The 5,512-nt window shown below is 36.3% G+C and overlaps 1 non-coding gene across 1 annotated transcript; it reads left to right on the top strand.

The window, feature by feature from the left end:
* The first annotated feature begins 1,906 nt into the window (after positions 1-1,906).
* LOC137712271 (uncharacterized) lies at positions 1,907-5,110 on the top strand. Its single transcript, XR_015955523.1, has 5 exons — positions 1,907-2,380; positions 2,496-2,581; positions 2,664-3,124; positions 3,428-3,563; positions 4,356-5,110. It is a non-coding gene; the product is annotated as an uncharacterized LOC137712271 (transcript).
* Positions 5,111-5,512: the final 402 nt, after the last annotated feature.

Below are 5,512 nucleotides of genomic sequence, written 5' to 3'. Positions count from 1 at the left end.
TTTTGGACATAATCAGTGAAATATGTATAATAATGCATAGATCAATGAAACATGCTACATAGGTTTAAGATAGTTAGAAAATAACTATTTTACTCTTTTCTCTACACTCTATTCTTTTCCTTATCTCCTCACCTTTCTTGTCCTTATTTACTCTCTTCTAACATGGCTTTTTCTCCATTCTCTCTTCACTCTCTCCCATTCTTCTCTCCTCCCTTCTCTCTGCCGTTCTCTATAATAATATGTCCTCCATCATATTATTATCACTTCTTCTGCAACCTAAATCTTCATAGAATTAATTAAGCAAATTAGCAACGTCACTAACGGCTGCTACTTTCTCGGTTTTATCTGCAAATCTTGGAGTCATGTGGGAACTCTTGCTTTTGAGAGTTCCAATGTCGTTGCTTATGACTCAATAACTAGATTTAAACTGCTTCGACAATCTTCAAAAGAGATGTTATCCTAAGTAGAATGTCATACAATCAAATTTGAAGGTAGAAAGAAGTTTCAACCAATATGTCAATTCTATGTGGATTGACATATAAATTTTCTACTGTCAAATTTGACATATGAGAAAATGTGTTGTCAAATAATTTTTAATTATTTTATTGTGTTTATCCCCTTAATGTACCAATTATAGATCTTGAAATTTTATTTTAAATGATTTCTCTTTAAAAATGCGTCTTACAAATATCATTTAGAGGTATTGGTCGATTTACCTCCCGAACTTGTAAAGATTGACTAATTTCCCCCTAAAATTTAATTTTGGCCAATATTCCCCTTCAGCTCTCATAATTAATCGATTTCCATCCCGTTGTAAAATTTTCTTAATTTCCATCCATTATTCCTATTCATATGTCACGCGTTATCCACGTGATCACAAAAGAAAATTATTTTCTCCCTTACCTTCTCCTTCCTTTTCTCCACCCACGTGCGATCCACAAATTCAACACCTCGTTTGAGTTTAAGAAATGGATATCGAAATTGAAAGAAAAAGATTGGATTTTTGTGAAGAAAATCACAAAAGTGGGAAACTTGACAACCTCTAAAAGGCCCCAGATGAAGAATGGAAGAGCTAAAGAGACACAAGGGATTAAAGAAGACGTCTTGACGGAAGAGGTCCCGGATATCGATTCGGCCCGACTCATCTCCGCAACCAGGTACAAACTCCTACCTGAATGGGGCTATGGTTGCGTCGTCACCGTCATGGTCGTCAACTAAACATCCCCCATCCCATCAACACAGACAACTCTGGCGGCAAGCTCGTTCTTCTCTCTACTCCGCCTCCTGCGGCAACTAGAACTTCAACATGCCGACCCTATCCACGCCTTTGACTGAAGAACATAAACTGAATTATGGGTTTGGAAATGGGATGAGAAACATAGAGAAATACTTTTGAAAGGTCTAACAAAGAAGAAACATACAAAAATGCTGGTTTGAGAGGTCAATTGGTTAAAAAGAAGAAGAAAACTTGGGTGTGGAGAAAAAGAAGAAGAAAGTATGGAGAAATTCACATTATTGCCCTCTGAAATGTTATCATGTGAATAGCTCGTGGAATGCTTAACGAAAAATTGGATAAGAATTTTGAAAACTAACAGCACGGTGGAAATTGATTAATTATGAGTGTTTATGGGAGAAATCGGCCACAAAAATTAAAGTTGATAAGACAATTGGCCAATCATTTAAAACAAAAAAAATATATTAGGTAGAGGAACAGAAAATCTGACATTACCATGCTAGCAATCAAATTAAGATTTGACATTGCCATTAAAAATGTTCTTAACAGATACAATAGTTAAGCAAACATAATTAGTGTAGAATTACTTCGCGTAAAATTAAAAAATAAATAAAAATAAAATGGTTATCAAATAGTTTTCACCGTTCAAACTTTGTAGTCTCCGCTCTAATTACCTTCGTTGACGTCAAGCAATTCACCGTTCAAACTTTAAACCCATTTTTTATTCTCAAAGAAAAATATGTTCATCTTTGATGCAAGCTCAACCATTGCTCGATGAGAAGCCGCACAGCTTGTGCAACCATTGCTTCAATCAAGCTTATGCAAGACAATCACAGAGAACCTCCATATTCTTCTTCTTCTGGGTAAGCAAGTTCAATTGGTTTGGGAAAAGAACTTGGTGTTGGAACTCTATAAGGTTTCGTAATTCTTGATGGTTTGTATAGTTTAAATCCTAGTCTAATTCTGATAGGGAATAGTCGGAGGAATACTATATATAAAACTTAAACCACTGCTCTTGCAATCACTGGCTTATTTTGTTCCAAGACCTATTGATTGGAAGAGCTATTATTATTGCAAAAGAGGAGAAGGTTTTGAGCACAGAAGCTGCAATGGCTTCATCATCAGGATCGAATAATGCAGGTTTGTTTTAAAGATTTTGTTCTTGAGTGTGTTTAATATAAGGCTTATATAAGTTGGGATTCAATTGGATGAATTCATGTTCCTCGGATAAGAAGTTACAAACCTGTTCTTACAAGTTTGTCTCAGATTATGGAGAAGAATTTTGTTCTGTTGGTTGGGATTTTATTGTTGCAGATTGTAGTTCATTGCACTGGTGCTGATTTGAAGGTAAATAATGAGAACTTATATTGTTGGAGTGAATTTAATTGTTTTGTGGTCTATATTTATTGGTTAGAGGTTTTGAATGTAGGTAGAATCCAGTGTGAAAACTGATTTGGCCCGCAGAACTTCGTTAACATCGGATAATTCAAATGGTTCCATTGATAACACTGTTGGGTCTAATTCGGTTTCGAATGCTAAAGATGTTCAAAAAGTGAAGAAAGACGGAGATCAGGTGGTTGGATCAAAGGAGGGTATTGGGGATAAGAGGAGCAATCCAAGTAAGGAAGTGGGTGTGAAAGAATCTGATAATGTGGCAATGAGTGGTGGAGGGTCGAGCGAGGGATCCAAATTAGAGGGCAAGGACAAGAAACAGAAGCAGAATGATGGGTTGGAATCAAGGGAAGTGCCTAAGGAGGTGGATAATGGTACAAATACGGTCTCTGTGAACCCCAAGGAAGGAGGGGACGCGGAGTGAGGAATGTGATACATCTAATATGTGTACTGATGAGGGCAACCAGTTGGTTGCGTGTTTGAAAGTTCCCAGAAATGGTATGTTTTACATTTTGTATTCATGACAGTTCTATGCATATTTCTTGTTTATACCATCCATCCTCGGTGTTTTCCTTATTTCTTGGACTAATGGATTGTTCTCATTCAGCTGAAGTATCAGTCTGGTTAAGAATGCTGTCATGCAATAAATATTCGGATATTAGAGTTTGTTCTTTATGTGTTTTCAGATCATTATTCATTTAGCATACTGAAATATAGTTTTTTAATTGTATTTTTTTATAGTTAAGTTTGTTATGTTTTGCATTGATCATACTTGACTTATTGTGGGTCATCATTTTTCAAATTCTCACCATCTTTCACTTTTAATTAAGAACATGGCCAAAGGCCCTCTCTTGGTTGCCATTGTAGCTCCTGATTTTGTGCGACTGGACGAAACAAAAATTCAACTTGAAGTGAAAGAAAACAGAGAAGTAAGTGTAAAGAACACTAAAGAGTTGTTCGACCACAAAATATGTTTTTATTTTTTTTTTACTTTTTTTTATTTTATGATTTCTTAATCGAAACTAGTATATTTATACTGTGATGCAGATTCTTCATATCGTCCTGTTTTACTTTAGACTATGATGTCTAATACTTATATAAATAATTGTGCGATTGCTTTTGCAAAATGGTTGAAAGGGGATCCCTAGGGCTATAGAGAATCAATTTCTTGTTTCCTTTAACAAAAATGCAGCCTAAAGTTAATATTCATCATCACATCACACCTGGTTGATAATGCTTCCCTACTTGAAGGACTTGATGGAAGATTCAGCTTGTCCTTGTATTCTAATTGGCAAATGAGATTTTTTTTTTTTTTACCGCCGGGACACTTGGTTCCTTTGATACATAGAGTGTCATAAGTTCTTAAACTTTCCAGATGCATACAACTACTATGAATTGGCTGAATCTTTACACCTATACCCCACGTGGGTAGTATGTCTATCCAAAAAGTACCTTGTAGTAACGAAATCCCATGCAATATTAGTATTGCAGATTCACCGAGTAAGCAATACTTCAATAAGAATCCCACTACACGATAGATTGGTTGATTCAAAAGCCTGTTTCTTATATTGATAGCAAGAGTCCTCACCAAGTTGGCTTGAAGACATGACTGGCATTATGTAAGTCGTTTTGTTTTTGCATTGAAAAAATCTAGGCGGTTTTCTATGGATGTTATAAGCGTAATGCTTGTCACCATGCTAAAAGTGGATTTTGATCTATATAATTTGGGTTCTGTTGGAAACGGAGGGGCTGGCAGTTCAATTGTCCTAAAAGCTGGAAATGGTCGATGCAACCTTGATTTGAAGGACTTAATCACAAACAGTTCCAGGAAGGAGCCTGAGAATTCTTCAAACTTTGCCTACACAAACTTCCCAAAACAAAAACCTACGATTGCAATTCTGTTCTTTGCTTCAGCAATGATATTGGCATCGGCTTGGATGTGTATCAGCTTTAGAAATAGGCGGGTCTCTGGCAGTGGGTTGAAATATCAGAAGCTAGATAAGGACCTGCCAATTTCCAATGTAAAAAACCGGGTGTTGCATGTTAACGATGGATGGGATAATAACTGGGACGATAATTGGGATGATGAGGAGGCACCCCACACAGTCTCGATGCCGATTACTCCTAATCTCTCTGGCAAGGGCCTCGCCTCACGACGGTTGAACAAGGAAGCATGGAAAGATTAGTCAGTTAGGTTGAGAAATAGACTGTAGATGCATGTTCCTATTTTTGTTGATTTGTTTGTCATTGACAGACAATTATCTGATTTTTCATTTCCCAAGCAGGTGTAAAAACAGGAAAAAGGTTTTTCCCACTTATTTACAGGAGGTTATGTGCTGACTTGTACGCCAAAAGCTTTTTGGGTGTCTTTGGTGAAGTTTTTCTTTCTAGGGAAGATGTGGGTTGCCTGTTGGCTAGGGTACGTCTCTCTTGTACTCAAGTTTGAATTTGTTTTTCCTTAAATTAAAGTAGTTTTGAATATCACTTTGGTTTGTCTCTGGCCTCACTCACACAAACCTCATTTTTCTGTTAATTCAGTCTAACTTCTACCATCTCGATCATGTGACACTCCTATCGAAGATTTACTCATGGATTTACTCCTATCGAATCTTTGTTATGTTTTTTTTTTTTTTTTTTTTTAATTTTTTTCTTTTTTTGGTAATTAACCTTGTTATGAACTGCTTATCTTGTATTAGACTTGATTAAGATCTTGAATGGGACTGTTGGGCTAATCTATGACCTCTTGTTCAACCTCAGAGTTTGTTGGGTTGGGCTGGGAAATTCCCTTATGTAATCTCAATAGGCAGCCCAATAAGATGAAGAAATAAATATGTGGACAATACAAAAGAAATACTTGTAATAAGATGCCAAATTTCTTCTTCACAT

Source organism: Pyrus communis, chromosome 14, assembly GCF_041283825.1.
Source record: "Pyrus communis isolate YQ-2024b chromosome 14, ASM4128382v1, whole genome shotgun sequence".
NCBI lineage: Eukaryota > Viridiplantae > Streptophyta > Magnoliopsida > Rosales > Rosaceae > Pyrus > Pyrus communis.
Note: the sequence above shows the minus strand (reverse complement) of the source record. Positions and strands in the feature narration are given on the sequence as shown.